Genomic DNA, 18,038 nt, shown 5'->3' on the forward strand with positions numbered 1-18,038 from the left:
CGGCCGAACCTGCCTATTTTGAATGTCTTCAACTCTCCCAGTCACAGGTCTAATCACTGAAATTCACCAGTCAGTGGGTGCTTTTCCCGCTTCTTTGACTTCTTATTTCCTGGTCCATCAGCTGCGGCAGCTGCATGGTTCAGAAAGAGCCTCTAACTTAACAACTGAGTCACAGTCATGAACCAGACTGGACTGAGTTGCTCCTACAGCTGTGAAAGTCATTTTTCTTGAGACAAACTTTCTCTTTTTACATACATGTCCCAGTGTCACTGGGTTTGCTTCGCTACAGAACCCATTCTAATGCATGCATCAACTCTGAAAGAGATACAGTGGACCACCCTAGCTACAACACCGAGTCAGAGAATACCTAGTGATATTTACTAGATTAAGGCCAAGAAATAGCTGGCAGCAGCAAAGCCAGGGCTCTTAAAATTATCATAAGGTTAAGTATATTTCTAGGTTAACCATATTGTACAATATGTGCGTGTCTCACATCTGTCATGTCAAAAATGTTTACTTGTATAGTTCTTGTGATATTTATTCATTTATTATGCCTGGCTATATTTTGAAGTCCAAAGAGTTAAGATAAATGATAGGGTTCAATAAAGTCAACATACTAAGGGAAAACAGAAAAATGCATTGCATTTATACTAATACTATATCATATAACTATTTGAAATGAAAAAGCCTCCATATTTTCATTGACCTTTTAAAACTTTTTTTTGTAGACAAGTAAGAGTGCAAATGGAACAGAAAATATGTTAATGGTTCTTATTGTTGTTCTTATTTCTTTTTACTAATGGAAGGCGATATGACTGCATTAGATTTCATTGCATGGAAAAGTCATGAAGAGGGGAAATGTGTAAAGTGTTCATGTTCATATTAGTGGAATAAATGAAAGCTGAATGTCACTTCTAATGGACACTATGTTTTTCTTTGTGAGTAGAAAAGAAGGATGAGAGAATAATCCCCAAAATAGAGGATGCAATGTAATGCACATATTCCTTGTCACACAGAGAAATTATTACTTGAGATATTGTAAAATTCATATTTCCACAACTGACTATCATATTTAGATAAAATCAGATCTGCCTATTTCTCTTTATGTCATTTGCTTCTATTTGATCAACAATCCCTAATTATCTAAAGTGAACCTTTAATTCATATAATCCAAAGGAAACACAATATGTTCTTGGAATGATTTGTTATGCTTCAGATGGAAAATAACTTTGGAAGGATTTGGGGTTAAGTGTAAGGGTACACATCAGAAGGATGCATTTACTATTCTTTACTATTGTAGGTTCTCTCCAGTGCTTGTCTCGTTTTATGGGCCATTGAAAACCTAGAGGGTTTGGATTTCAGTTAAATATTCTGGCTTAAAAATATGTTTATTGCTGCATTCTCTTTGAGGCTCCTCGAATAAAAGAAAAAAAACTACACAGAAAAAGGTAAGAAGGTGCACTGGTGGCAGAGTGGGAAAGCATGTTGGCTGCTCACTGGAAGGCCAGGGGCTGGAACTCACGAGCAGCTACATAGGAAGGACAATCTGACCATTTTCTTTAGGAAACTTTTTCTCAACTGGTTCCACGTTGCCTTATGGTCACTCTGAGTGGGAATAAAGCCAATGGCACGCTACAACAAATAATAGCAACGGACTCTTCATATCAGAGAGGACTAGAGGGAGGATTGTGGCAGATGAAGGTGCAAACATTTCTTGAAGATAGAAAGTAGTTGAATATAATAACTGAGTATAGCTGGGAACAAAAGGACAGAGAAGGGGCAGCTTTTGTTAGGAGGAACGCATTGGCAGCATTTTGCTGAGCTCTGGATTGAGATGCACCCATTATGGCAAAGGGCCAGAGTATGACATGGGCTACAAAGAGGTCAAGATTATAATTTGAAGGTGTTACACAAAATAACTCTCTAAACCTCACTACCATCAAGTCAATTCTGGCCCACAGTGACCCTGTAAGAGAGGTTTGAACTGCCCCTGTAGGTGTCTGCAGGGAATTCTGTAACTCTTTACAGAACTAAAATGCCTCATCTCTGTCCTGCACAAAAAAAACAGTTGACCACAAATTCCTACAAAATTATTAGGAGATTCCTTTCCAGGAAAATTGAATATTGTAAATGTTATCAGGAGAGCCCAGTCCTGGAGAAGGACATCAAGGGGAAGTCCCTCAACAAGATGGACTGGCACCGTGGCTTGGACAATGGGCTGAAACATCAGGAAAACTGTGAGTGCGCACAGGAGCAGGCAGTGCTTTGTTCTCTTGTTCATGGGCGCAACCCTGCGTCGGATCAGTAGCATTTTATTCATCAAGATAGGTGGGTTGTCCTCTAGGTTGTAGCTTGCTGACTCCTGCTCAGTCATGAGTTTCCAGGAGTATTCATGGAGTTCATTACAGGAGCAAATCTACTCCAGAGAAGGTGCTGTCATTAAAGGATTTCTGTAATCCTTTGGTTACAATGAAAAATCCAAAGCTTTTCTCTCCAGCCTAGCAGGAAATGAAATCTTCCTGTGAGGAGTTAACATATTATAAATCTTCACAGAAAGAGACAAAACATTTTGCAATCATCAGTGTACCATTTTGAAAACCAAATTCTATTTATATTTAAACTTTGATTATAAGTAAGAAACTCACAAGCATAAAATAGCTGCTGGTACGAGATACAGAGACCTAAATATAATATTCTAGTTACAAACATAACATTAATCACAAAGGCAACAACTATATTGAAAGAAGATTTGTGTGGTCTATCTATCTGTGATAACAGCAAGTCAATATACCAGGTCTCAGTTACAATGGATATTGAAGCAACCACCAGAACTAAAAATAAAATTGGTTATTTTTTCCCCACCACAGATGGGATTTAATGGGTAGGCAGGGGAAGAATGGTATCTTTTACTTTTCAATAGAAGTCCTTTTTTCAAGCTTTTTATTAAAAATATGTGTGCGAGTCACTTTGATTTTTAAAATTAATAGTTTTAGAAAGAAGGAAACAAAGACTACCGAATGAAGCTTACTCATAGAAATTCAGCATCTTCAAATTCATTTGATTACAGCTTTTGTGGGGCGAGCAGTTAAACTTCTTAGTGTAAAATAGAATGGTTCTCTTTTCCACTCTATCAGCATTTGTACAATCAACCAAGAAATGAACCCTAAAAGGCCAATCTACTAATGTGAAACAACAACCCACATTTCCCCCCAAATTTTCTTTGAAAAAAAAAGGTAATTTAATTATCAAAGATGAAATTTAATTATCTTCCCCATCCTGAGTGTTTAAATTTCTTAGCCAGTTATTGGCCCACCCTCCCACGTGGCCCACCCTCTGACAGGCTACCAAGTTCACAGAGACTCTGGAGTTTACTGAGAACCTGGCTGAGCAGGACACTCTTGCTTACCCTTGGGCAGAGTGGACATTTCACTTTTCTCCTGTAGTCCTTGTCATACATATTATATACTGTGTCTTAATAGACATGCTTCCTCTGGGGGAGAGCTCTGCATTGCAACCGGCATCTTTATAATCTGTCCCGTTTCAGTTCTTGATCAATGGGGTAAATAATTGCTATTTGATGTTTCAGGATTACAGAGATTTTAATATTTTGTAGGAGCCATTATCTTAACATCTAAGCCCAGTGTCTTGTTTTGTGTATAGAGTGCACTCAGCATGCATAGGAAACTCATTAGGTCGTGTGGTTTGCAAAGGCCATAGCATGTCCACATTGTGTGAAACATGTAGAAAACGGAAAACTCTTTAAAACGGAGGATTCGTGTTTTATTTATGAAGAGAGTAAAAACAAAGATAGCCTAGGCTTTGATTTTTGCCTTGAAATCGACTAGATTCTTTTACAAGGAACTCAACATGCCTACATTTCTCCCCAATATGATTTTTTCTCTTTTATTATATCAATCACTCTGGTTAAAAACCTGAGCCTTTTCCTGTGTCCCAGGCCATCATGAATCTGTGATTCTGACTGCTTTCTCTACTTCCGTCCATCACTTTTAATCTCAGTCCATTACCTACATTCATATCATAGCGATGATTCTAATTGTGAATGCAACTGTAATTCTAAAATTTTTCAGTTGCTTTCCAGTAGCTTCAGGTTATTAAATAGGTCTTTCTTGAACCCCTAATTTGATTGATGTGTTCTTTCTCTGAGATGTTATGACACCATTTTCCTGTCTCTATCACAGTACTTAACACAAGTTATTGTAGAACTTGAATAATTATCTTGTTTCCTATTTCACAAAACTTTCACTAGTCTATGACAAAAGTCATTTAATGAATGAATACATTTTTTTCAATTTTGTGAATTATTGACAAAAATTTATGTAACATCTACCATATGCCAACATTGTTTAAAGGGTGACTGACAGATCTATGAATAACAGAGATGAAGGGGAAGGCAGGCAATAGGTGATACAAAACAAATCTTACCTATTAGTTATCCATGTTGTAAAGGAACCATCAGGTGGGAGTGGCAAAGAGTTCTAGGAGAGGATGCTATTTTGTTTACCTAGCTCCTAAGGAGTTTCTTTGTTACTTTAATGACTAACCCAAATCTTGATATTCAATTGTCTCATATACTTCAGAATACTAGACAAAGAGTGTGGAGATTGAAGAGCAAATGCAGATTTGAGATTTGTGTGTTGGTGAATAACAGTGAATATAAGCGGAAAGACAGTCATGTCCTCCCTTAGAAGTGAGGGCAATGAAACTCTATCTTATTTACTTTGGAAATGTCAGGAGGGACAAACTGCTGGAGAAGGACATCGTGATTGTTAAAATAGAGAGCCACGACGAGATGGACGAGCACAGTGGCTGTAAGACTGGGCACAAGCATAGCAGTAATTTTAGAGGTGGTGCATGGGCACCATGGCATTTTTTATGCATAGGGTTTTTGCGGTTGAGGCTGAATGGGCCACAGGCACAGCAACACAAAATGGTCTCAGATAAAATAATCTTCCAACAGAAGTTGGAGAAAGTGTCAGGCCAGGAGCCAGGTGTTATTGGAGCTAGGAGCTCTGCAGTTGGATGGGATCTCAGGGCAAAGGCCTTGCAAATGACCTCTGTGTTGTGGCATGTTTGAGGAAAAGCCAAGAGCAGCTTTCAAGGAGAGGCTGAGGGATCCCTGGATAGAAACCAGGCCCGAAGCCATCGTGTGTTGGGAAACAACTGGAGGGTTTGTGCAGAGAAGTGATGTAAGCCAACTTACATTTCCAAAGGTCCTCTGGGTGATGGGGGGGAAGGTGGAACCAGGGAAGCCAGCAGAGATGTTGACAGAGCAGATAAGAGTAGTAGATGGTAAATTGTAAAACATAGTTGGATTCTGAATATACTTTATAGGTAGAGGTGACAGGATTTGCTGACAAATTGATATAAAGCATAAACACCCAGAATCAAGTCTTTAATGAGTGAAACCTGTGATGCCACCGCAAACGATAACTTCATGACAGTTACCAATCTCCACAATAACTGTGTTTCTACATTGGGCAAATTCACTGCATAAGATCTCTTTAAAATTTAAAGAGCAAATGTTTCTCTTTGAGAACTAAGGCACACCTCACCTGTGCTATGGTATGTTCAATCAGCTCATAGGCATCTGAAAGCTGAATCAGAGCTCAATGCATAAGGAAGACCACAGAAGAATTGATGCATTCGACATCCAATCAAGGTCAAGAATATGGAAAGTGCCTCGGATTTCCGGAGAACAAGCAAAGCTGGAAGAAGTACAGCTAGAATGCTCCTTAGAAGTGAGGGTGTTGAGATTTCATCTCATGTGCTTTCGATGTGTTCTCATGTGAAACTAGTCCCTGGCAAAAGACTGCATGATTGCGAGAGAGTCGACGAAAAATAAAGAAACCCTTAATGAAAGAGACGGACACATGACTGCAACCAACGGACTCTACTTGTGGGGATGGAGCAGGATCGCACCGCGCCATCCCTGGCGCAAGGCCACCTAACCCAAGTAATAACAAGGCACTTCATATCCCAGCAGGCAATGCACTGAGGGTTGGTGGTGGTCCAGATCAGCAACTAGAATGCCGGCTCAGTGTGCCGAGCTGGGAGTGACTCCCAGATGGCTGTAATGGAAGCAAATCACAACTACAGTTATCTGACATAAAAGGAAATTGTGATCCTGAATGCTGATTTGAAAAACCGCAATTGCTTAAGTACGGTGGAAAGTATTCTTACAGAGGAAGTGTAGACTCTGAACCACAAAAGGCCATTTGTAAAAAGTACGGGTTAGATGATGAGATAGGGTTCCGATGTCAGGGTTGACTTAACCTCTACCATTTATAAGCGGATTCGTTTGGATCAAATAATTAAATTTCTTTCATCCATAATGAACATAAAAATAGCAGATGGCTCTGAAGGACGTGCAGACTAAAAGTGATAAAGTATATTAAAGCTTGCTTAAATAATTAAACATTTAATGAATTTTGTCTACTATTCACATCAAAGACATATTTTTTCCTGAGAGGATGAGCAAAGGAGAGAATCATTCTGATGGGAACAGAATGTCAGTGTTGTCCATTTAACTAAGGAATTCCCTGAGACCACAAGGCAAGCCTATGAGTTCACACACATTCCCCCTTACACACACACACACACACACACACACACACATACACACACACACACACACACACACACACACACAATCTTATCAGAAAACACTTTTCTATCCTGTGAGCTTACTGAGTCCATCTTGTAAAGCAATAAATGAAAGGCGGGAAAAGATGATAAATGTCTTCTTTGCTGCTGTTTTGTGTTTGAAAAATCAGCAGAAACTGTTATTTAGAATTAGGTCTTCTAAAAAGATTGATGAAATAGAAGGAACAGGAACTAGATAAAAGGTAACTATTTAATGTAAGATGACAACAGCCTCGGAGAAGGAAATAAATAAGGAAAAACAAAAACATAACATTAGCACATTGATAATCTTAAATACTAAGCTTCAAAGTGTCAGTTTAAAAATAAACATAGATTGGATACAAGTTTATAATTAGAGATCCTACAGAGTGTGACCCATTGACCTTGAGTTGATTCCATATCAGAGCAGCCATATACATAAGGTTATATATAAATAAAGCTTTCATAAACTGTTGTGGAAGCAGACTACTATTATTTCTTCCCCTATAGAGTGGCTGGTGGGTCAAATCTGCCAAACTTTTGGTTAGCAGCCCACTATGAAGTACAGAATTTCAGCAAAGCAATCACAGTGATCTCCATCAGGGAGTGCATTAAACACCTGCCACAGTGGGAGTTCTGGGGTCACTTATGATAAAGACACAAACCTTACTTACAGAATGGAGCGCATCAATGAGAAGTCATGATAATGATCATAAGTTATCATTGTTTATTGAGAATAAATGAGAATGATAATTATACTCTCTGTTAAAATAGAGATGAAAGAGGACATGGACATATTGCAAAAATTTTCTTTTACCCAGAAAACCCAGATGAAGTTTAACTAATAAAAAGGCAACATAAAACATATTTTCTGTCTACTTCAATCATTATCTCAAGTTCTGTAAGGTGTTAGAAACTTATGCTTTTAAGTTTTCTAGGTACAATCAATTTAGAAATACGTCTACCTATGAAAAGCACTCTAAAATTAAATATAAGTAATTTTAAGCCTGATAATAATTTGGACAGTGTTTAGAAAATTTTGAACTAGACACAGAAGGTGTGAAGGATGTATAAACCATGAGTGGCCTTTAAGTTTACTGTGGCCTGGCACATGTTAAAGAAGGAAGCACTGCACTGCCGGGCCCTCCACCATCTTCACAATTGCTCTGTTTTGAGCAAATTGTTGCACTGAATCTCTCCATCTTGGGAAGGGTCCTACAATTTTTCACTGACCTTTACCAATCTTCAAGACAGATCTCTAAATTTTCTTTGTAACGATGCATGCTAAGACATTCCTGTTGAATTTGTCATTCCTGCATAGTAAGCCCTATGAATCTTTGCTTCAAAATGGCTAATGCCAGTCCACGTCAATGCACTAACCCCTAGGACATTGAGCTTTTGCTTCCTATTTCATTTCTGATTTATACTTGGTACATTCCCCGTTCTGATTATTAAAGAGTGTTTTGAGCTGTGTCTGATTTGGAGCCCAGCCCCAGGAGCAAATAGCGGTCTCAGAAAGCTTGCTATATTCACGTCTTGCGGCCCACTCTGCTTTGAGGAGGGGGCGCTTCTTTGGTTGGGTTTTGAGTGCCTGAGCGGCGCCTCTTCTGACACTCATCTGATAATGTCCCACTCTGTTTCCTAAGTGGCTGCTCTCACCTATTCCTGCTTCGTTGTCTGCTTGCAGTCTGCAAGCACCACTGAAACCAGTTCCCCTGGGGTGGCCGTGCTGGCCTTTGCAGTATCAGTGGCTTTGCTTGCAGCATTCCAGCGCCATGCAAGCCACCACAGGACTCTGAACTGAGAGGCACAAGTGGTGGGAAGAAACTCCGACATAGTTAAACTCAAAACAACTTCTCAAATCGTTTAGCTCTGTCATTCATCTGGTCCCTAACACTGGAGAGAAGACAGCGTACAGTAGTGTGTGAAGTCAAAAGAACAAATTCACAGAGACAATCTAGATTTATACACGCTCTTTAAGGCAGTGAGGGAACTGTGATTCTGCGCATATCCACCAACCTTGGATCCTACCTATGAAGGAGTTCCACGAACGCTTTCTTCTCAAACCTGTCATTAAAGATAGAATCCATAGTTTGACAATTTCACCACTAACGACAACTAACATTGTAATGGTTACAATGTTCTGATTTTCTGGTTCTAAGTGAATATTGTGAAGTCTCACTGGAGACCTTGACATGCATACTTTGCAATAAGCAAAACAAGTTTATTCACATCAAACCTTTAAGGTAAGTATATAGTCATAAAATAACTCACTGCCATCAAACCAATGCTGACTCACAGTGACACGCTATGGGTTTCCAAACTCATTAACTGTTTATGGGAGTAGAGAGCCCAGTCTTTCTCAAAGGAGCTGCTGGTTGTCTTGAACTGCCAACCTTGTGGATCACAGCTCAACATGTTACACTGCTACAGTTCCATAATAGAGTTACTATGTAGACACCTATGAAATATAATACCATAAAATAGAATCTTGCACTCAGGGGTAAAGTCACTTGGATAAGTAAAGAAACAGCAGTCAAGCTGAGAAAGCCGAGGCAGTGTGAGCTGGTAGTAGGCTGTTAGAATGCCCCAATGCGAAGCAGCTATTCAACAGAGCATGCTCGCTGAGGCTCTATTAATAAAGGTTCAGTGGGAAGTTGCCAGCTCCACGTGACTCCAGTGAATAGGAACTAGTAGGAATGAATATTGGTTCACATCTGGAAAGTTGTGTGGGAACAGACAAACAAAAATCAAAATTTAGTTCTATAGTTTAAAATGACCAGAATGAGGAGGCATCCAGAAACCAAGAAAGACAATTAATTGGCTGAAAGGTTTAGAAAATTTAATCTAGAAAAAAAGAGGATTTATGTAGTGCTTAAATATTGACTTCAAATATTTGAAGCCATAGTACAGTGCAGAAGAGGAATGTGGTTTATTTTGGATACATTCAATGTGTAAAACAAAGACCATTGGTCAGTAGTGGAGTCTATAGATATATCTCATCTTAATCCTGTAACGGAGAACTTTCTCAAAAATAGAATATAACCACAGTCACAGGGACTAGAATTTATAAGACATCACAAAATGTATTATGACAAATGATATTATGGCTAGAAGAATCATATTAATTAAATCTAGCGTGTAATTTCTCCCTTTCTCTCTCCATCTTACTTTCTCTCTACACAAACAAATATATGTCAGGTTAAGTAAAAAAACATTAAAACAAAATGATAGGAACCCTTATTAGAGGAAATATGAAAAGAGTTTCAATACATCCTTCATGTTGGTGTATACACCCCTGAAGGGAGTGTTTCATCTCTCTAACACACCCACAAATATTTCTGCACTCTTCCATTTAAATCGTATCAAAATGAGCTTCAGCATTCTTAGAGACTCAAACCATGATCCTTTAATTGACGAAGCTAGACCAGTGCTATTCAGGAGAGGGGGGCCGGGGCAGGGGGTGCTTCCTAAACAAAGCTCTTACCCCAGGGCTCTCTTCCAGGAAAAAGGATCAGGTTTATTATGACGGGAAAAAATTCCTTGGCACAACTTTCCTGGCCTTTTTGCTCACTGATGCAGTTTTCAGAATCCTCAAATCTCCTTCAAAATAAACTCCATGGTCATTCTGTGTCCTTTGAAGAATACTATCAAGATGACACCTTTGGAATTCCAAAAAATAGTCACCACAGCGATCTAAGTGACCTGTCTTTCTTGAATTTAACTACCCTAACAGTTCCTCTGGAAGTCAGTCCTTTGAACTATTTTGTTTTTTTAGCCCACTCTAAAGATACAAAGGTGGAGATGGATTACCGTGAGAACTTGTCTAGAGCCGTCCATATTTAAATGCCCTTTGCTTAAAATAAAACTACAAATGTGTGAACTAAAACTCCCAAAGTGATATATTTTTAGTTCAACCTCATATACATATATACATATATTCAGGTGCTCATGAATTTCTTTCATCCTTTATTTTGTTTAAAATATCCTAAATATCTTTACCACTTTATTTAATTACTTTAAATTTTTATATCATTATAAATGAAATGGTTATTAATCATTGGCTAGCATTATGTTTATGTTATGCATGAGAGAACCCTGTATTTTAAAGAGAAATTAGATACAATACAGAGTGCTATCAAATTCTAAAATCACTTGGGAATGTCCCTAAATCATTTTTGCAGTCTTCATACATCTTCTACCCCTTCTAGCATCTCTCCCTTAGTCTGAACTATCTTTTTCTCATCTTGACATTTTTAATCTTTCAAGGGTGCGCTCAAATGCCATCTCCCTAATGTAATCTGATCTTCCGGGCTACAGAAATCTCTTTAAAAATGCATTGCCATCGAGTCGATGCCGACTCCTATTTATTTTATCTACCTTACAGGGAGTCTTAGTCCCATCGTGGTTACTTGTGGTCAGCAGTTCAAAGCCACCAGCTGCTCAGTGGGAGAAAGATAAGGCTTTTTACTCCTGTAGAAAGTTTACAGCCTCTGAAGTCACAGGGGCAGTTCTGTCCTATTCTATAGGGTTGCTATGAGTAAGAATTGACTCCATAATAAAAGGTTGGATTTTTTTATAGGCTACAGTTATTTTCCCATTTCCTTAGATTCTACCTATCAAAGTGATCTAGGGGCAGTGTGACCTCATTTGACTGGGGAAGAAGATTAAACCTGAGCATCAGCCTGAGATTCATTCCTGTGAGATCGGAATCAGACATTTCATTATGTCCAGTCTTCTACACCAATTCTGGCACCAAACACTCTTCCCACAGTACTCTAACTCTTTGCTGGGTTCCATTATGTATTTGCAGTGAAACTCGGACAATACTCATGATCATAGGGTCCATTGGGGCTGTTAAAAGTCACAATCAGAAATAGTAAAGATACAGTTCAGATAGCCTCCTGTGATCATGCCGTCATCACTCCTCCCCCGCCCTCTCAGTGTCTCAGATGTTAAGTTCCTTGGATTCTCTCCTGGTAGGGTAATACTACAAAGTTCTTTCAGCTCTGCTTGCACAGGCCCCAAAGGACTTCACTCCCCCAGGAAAGCCTCCGCCCTGAAGAACTAGCTCTGTGCTCAAGACACCAATTGGTCAGACTAAGGCCCAGGAGGCACCCTGCTTGTCAACCAAGCTTCCCTTGCCAAGGAACCCAGCTTTATGGCTATGTGGGCTGGGAAGCCCCCTGCTCCATCTCCTTCCCCTGCTGCTGCTTTGTCTCTGATGTCATGCTTTCTCCTGGACTGAGGAGGATCAGGGTGCCGACATATCATGTTAAAAACTTAGTTAAATACATAGACAATTGGATTGAAGATACAAATATCGCTATGGAAACAGTCACCTAGTTAATTCATGGTAGCTAACCAATGGAGCACTGGTGGGGGAGTAGTTATACATTGGGCTGCAATCTACATGGTCAGCAGTTCAAACCACTAACAGATCCTCTGGGAAAAAACTGAGCTTTCGATTCCCATAGAAATGTAGTCTTGGAATCCACAGGAGGTTGCTGTGATCCAGCAATGACAAAATGGGTTACATAGAAAAATGATAGTATGGCATAAGTAAAGTATATAATTAGATTTGTGGCCTTAATTCATAGATTTCTATTCACCAATGTAGACTAAAAATGGTCTATTAGGCAATATTATTGACTGTATGGCATGATTAAATAATCTTGGAGCTCTAACAACCCTTTGCTTCTTTATAAAAGGACTTTTCAAGAGTAGATACAAATTTTTTTGCTGCTCTTTTTTTGGTGGTTTTATTTTATTTTAAAAAATCATTTTATTGGGGGCTCGTACAATTCTTATCACAATCTATACATACATCGATTGTGTCAAGAACATATGTACATTTGTTGCCATCATCATTCTCAAGACATTTGCCTTCTACTTGAGCCTTTAATATCTGCTGCTCATTTCCCCCTCCCTCCTCACTCGCCCCCACCCCATGAAACCTTCATCATTCATATATTATTATTATTTTGTTATATATTACACTGTCTGACATCTCCTCCTGCCCTCTTCTCTGCTGTCCATACCCCAGGGAGGAATAGATACAATTTATATCTAACCTTATTCCCCAAATTATATTCTGAATGAAAGGCCTAGTCATCTTGGGTATATTCAAATTAAACTTAAAATGCCTATTGCCTTCAGGGTTTAGACCCGTGGTTCTCAGCCTTTCTAATGCCATGATCCTTGAATACAGTTCCTCATGTTGTGGTGACCCCCAACCATAAATTATTTTTGTTACTACTGCATAACTGTAATTTTGCAACTGTTCTGAACTGGATGACCTCTTTGAAATGATCGTTCTACCCCCAAAGGGGTCGCGACCCCAGGTTGAGAACCGCTGATTTAGAAGCATTACTACAAAGGTTGAGCAATGCTCCAAGATGACTTGAAAGGGTCCCCATACCATGGTATTTGCAGCCTTGTGGAATCTTCTTCCCCTGAGTGTAGGCTGGACCTAGGATTGTTCTCTAACCCGTGGGACCTGGCAAAGGTGTTGCCACACTTGTGATTAGGCTACCGACGATGATTTCTCTCATGACACTGATTTGATGAAGGAAGCTGCCACTTTATAGAGCTTTACACGGCAAGAAACTGAGCATCTGGTGGCTGACATCAGTAAATAACTAAGCCCCTCGGTCCAACAACACTCTAGGGGTTGCATGATGTCAGTGACCGTTTGTATGAGCTGACGGTGGATTCCTTCACCTTGAACTTCACAGGAGATAGGAGCTCTGGTCAACACCTTCATGACCACCTTTGCCCGCAACAGAAACATCATGCCTGAACTCGTGATCTACAGAAATGCTTACGTAATCAAGCTTGCTTTACGTTTTCTAATAATCTGCTGCAAACCAGGGGGGACTGATACACTATAGTGTATGGGTGAATGGCTATTATTGTTGCTGTGCGATTTACCATATATATACACATTCATCCCAGAGAAGATAAACTCAGTTTTCCCTGAGTCATCTTTTAGAAATAGCTGCTTGGTTTCTTTCACGTCACCAAATATCTTAACAATATACAAAGTGGAATAATAATTTTAAAACAAAGTATGAAAAAGTTATCTCTCACTATAATAACTCAATATATAATAAAGTCTCCATGTAATATTTGGGTAGAATATTCATTATGTAAATGGAAAAATACGAGGAGGTACCCAAAATAAACCATGCTTATTTGGTTTTGCTATTGTTTTTTTTATGTGAGGGGATAGTGCATTTGAAGTTCTTTCCACCAGGTCAGATTGTTAATCAAGTTTTATATTTAGACCAGTGGTTCTCAACCTGTGGGTTGCAACCACTTTGGGAGTTGAACAAACCTTTCACAGGGTTCACCTGATTCATAAGAGTAGCAAAATTATAGTTATGCAGTAGCAATGAAAATAATTTTATGACAAAAAGGTCGCGGCGAGGAGATGAGCCAGTCAGGGTGGAGGGTAGCAGCAATAAAACATACAACTTTCCTCTAGTTCCTAAATGCTTCCCACTCTCCCCTCACTATTATGATGCCAGTTCTACGTTACAAATCTGGCTAGACCAGAGAATGTACACTGGTACAGATAGGAACTGGAAACACAGGGAATCCAGGGAAGATGATCCTTTCAGGACCAGTGGTGAGAGTGGTGATACTGGGAGGGTGGAGGGTGGGTGGGGTGGAAAGGGGGAACCAATTACAAGGATCTACATATAATCTCCTCCCTAGGGGATGGACAATAGAAAAGTGGGCGAATGGAGACATCAGACAGTGTAAGATATGACAAAATAATAATTTATAAATTATCAAGGGTTTATGAGGGAGGGGGAACAGGGAGGGAGGGGAAAATGAGGAACTGATGCCAGGGACTTAAGTGGAGAGCAAATGTTTAGAGAATGATAAGGGCAATGAATGTACAAATTTGCTTTACACAATTGATGTATGTATGGATTGTGCTAAGAGTTGTAGGAGCCCCTAATAAAAGGATTTTAAAAAAAAATAAAGAAAATAATTTTATGGTTGGAGGGTCACCACCACATGAAGAACTGTGTTAAAGGGTCATGGCATAAGGAAGGTTGAGACCCACTGATTTAGAGGATATGTAAAGATTGCATGACAGTGTGCAAGAAAACAGGCTTGATTGATGGCAGACGAGGGACTGGTTTTGTCACCACAACAATGCACCTGCTCATGCAGTCATCTCAGTGTGCCAGTTTTTTATAAAAAACAGCATGCCTCTCTTTCCCCCTACACCTGACTCACCTGGGCTGCACTTCTTTTTGTTTCTGTGATTGAAGAGGGACACAAAAGGAAAGTGATTTGATAATGTAGATGAGGTGAAGAAAAAATGAGGATATGCTGTAAGCCATCCAAAGAGATGAGTTTGAAAAATGTTACCAAGAATGGAATAGCAAATTTGACAAATATATTAAGTGTAATGGAGAGTACTTTGAAGGTGATAAAGTTGTTTTTTTTTAATTTAAGTACATAACATTGAAAAAATCTGGTCGATTTTGGGTACCCCCCTTGTTTATCATAAATCCTTTAATTCTGGTCAACCGGATCTGGTAAAATATTTATATAAACTGACAAAAAACTATACTTCTTAAAGAATTCTATGACTTTTATCTTCTATTTGAAAATATTATGTTATTTTATATTAATTATATCATATTTTAATTTATGATTCTTATTGATAGGATTAAGATATTTGATTTGATATTGACAATTTTATTGATAAATAGAAATAGCCATTTACACATTTATATACAAAAGTTGAGCAAGTATTTGTCAAATAGGTACTTTGATAAGAGTCATCTGGCTCACAGTGACCCTACGTAAAACATTATGAAATACTGCCTGGGTCCCGCTCCATCCTCACGATTGTGGTTAGGCTTGAGCTCATTATTGAAGGCACTGTGTCAATCCATCTCATTATGGATCTGCCTCGAATTCACTCTCTCTCTACTTTACTAAGCATCCTATCTCTTTCCAACTAGGCTCTCCTACTACTATGTCTAAAGGACCACTCGGCCTTTGCATCCTCCAATACAAATTTGGTTATTTTTCTGGCAGTAAATGATATTTTCAATATTCTTCATCAACACCATAATTCAAATTAATCAATTATTCCGTGGTATTACTTCATTGTTGTTCAGCTTCATATGATTTGAGGCAATTGAAAATAACATGACTTGAGTCTGACATAAGTTAGTCATTGTGGTAGTTGCAGAACCTGATGTCAATTTGGGACTTCAGGGGATTAAGAGTGAAGGGGTGGAGTGTACTCTGTCAATCAAGTCATAGCCAATGAGGCTCTGTGTGGGCATCGCCTTCCCCTAAGGATTCTGGGAATTCCGGTATTTGTTCCTTAGAAGCAGGAGACACTTCTCTCTCACTGCTCTCTTCCTTGGAGACGCTCTGCTGACAAGATGCATGGCACTATGCTGATCTATCGCGTGCCTGGGAACTGAAGGAGCCACGTGGAGACCCCTGCCAGTGCTAAGATGCTTACAATGCCACTGGGTCCAAACACTTTCTGCTCACTGGCCTGTCATCATCTGCATTTGGCTTTATTGCATGTGTTTCGTGAGTCTAAAGAGGACTTTATAGATTGGTATCGGACATTTGGACTCACTTTGGAGACTGGAGTGGGATGGCATGCTTTCTTAATGTACAATTACCCTTTATATAAAACTCTCTCTTACACACATATGAGTGTCTATGGATTTGTTTCTCTAGTCTACCCAGACTAAATGACAGCCTTGCTCCTAGGATATGTATTCTGCAGCAGATTTGCCCAATGCAAGTCATCGCTTGATTTCTTGACTGCTGCTTCCATAAACTTTGACTGTGGATCCAAGTAAAATTAAATCCTTGAACACTCCAATCTTTCCTCTATCTTTATGTTGTGAGAAATGTTGTTTTCTTTACATTGAGTTGTAATCCATACTGAAGGCTGTAGTCTCTGCTTCTCATCAGCAAGTGCTTCCAGTCCTCTTCGCTTGCAGCAAAAATGCATGTTCAATCAGCATATTGCAGTTTGTGTATTAGCCATACCCTAATCCTGATGTTTTGTTCTGCTTCTTGTAGTCAGGATTCTGTGAGCATACAAAGTGAATGCATGTGGTGAAAGTGTAAAACAGTTATGGCACCCTTTATTATTTAAATCATACACATGCTCTTGCTCTACTCAAATGACTGCTTCTTGGTGTGTGTTCAGGTTCCATAGGAGTAAATTTATGTGCTCTGGAAGCCCCACTCCTTGAAATGTTCCCCTTTTGTGCTATGATCCAAATGCCTTTTCATAGTGAATAAAACACGAGTAAGCATCTTTCTGGTGTTCTTTGTTGTTAACAATTATATCACATATTGTCCACAATAATAGCCCTCATTTCATGTCCTCTGTAGAATTTCGCTTGGGTTTCTGGCAGGTTCCTGCTGATGTTCTGCTACATGTGTTTCTGAATTATCTTCTGCAACATTTTACTTGAATGTGCTGTTCATGGATTTGATTGTATTCTGTTGCATCACCTTTCTTTGTAATGGGCACAGATATAGATCACTTTGGCCAGGTATCTATCTTCCAAATATCTTCCAAATATAGATTTGTAAGTGCTTCCAATGCCCTTTCAGCTAGTTGAAACATTTCAAATGGTACTCCTTCAATTCCTGCAGTCTTTTATTTTTTCACTGATACCTTCAGTGTAACTGAGACTCCTTCCTTGCATACTATTGGGTTTTGATGATATGTTACCTCTTGAAAGGATTGACATTCTTTTTAGTATAGTATTGCTATCCAATGCCCTTTCAGCTAGTTGAAACATTTCAAATGGTACTCCTTCAATTCCTGCAGTCTTTTATTTTTTCACTGATACCTTCAGTGTAACAGACTCCTTCCTTGCATACTATTGGGTTTTGATGATATGTTACCTCTTGAAAGGATTGACATTCTTTTTAGTATAGTATTGCTATGTATTCATTTCTTTGTCATCGATGTTTTCTGCATCATTCAAGATTATGCCCACAGTCTTCCTCACTGTTCCAATTCAAGGACTGAATTTCTTGTTAGGATTTTTAGCTTCAGACATGTCCTTCCTTTTTGACTCTATAATGCCAGGTCTTTGCACATTTCATTAGGATATTTCACTTCGTCTACTTGAGCTTCCCTTTGAAATTTTCTGTTACACCTCTTTACTTATGATTTCTTGTATTTGCTTAGTTACTCTATATTCTAGAGCAAGTTTAAGAGTCTCTTTAGACACTCAGTATGGTCTTTTATTTCTTTCTGATCTTTTTAGTGACCTTTTGCTTTCTTCTTGTATACATGTTCTGATGTCCTCCCACAGCTCACCTAGTCTTTCATATTTAGTGTTTGATATGTCAATTTTTGAAACTTGTTA

General features: G+C 39.0%; 1 protein-coding gene across 1 annotated transcript in view; it reads right to left on the bottom strand.

The window, feature by feature from the left end:
* EPHA6 (EPH receptor A6) overlaps positions 1–18,038 on the bottom strand; it is a 1,136,602-nt gene that overhangs the window by 300,653 nt on the left and 817,911 nt on the right.

The sequence above is a fragment of the Tenrec ecaudatus genome, chromosome 2 (assembly GCF_050624435.1).
Source record: "Tenrec ecaudatus isolate mTenEca1 chromosome 2, mTenEca1.hap1, whole genome shotgun sequence".
Classification (NCBI taxonomy): domain Eukaryota; kingdom Metazoa; phylum Chordata; class Mammalia; order Afrosoricida; family Tenrecidae; genus Tenrec; species Tenrec ecaudatus.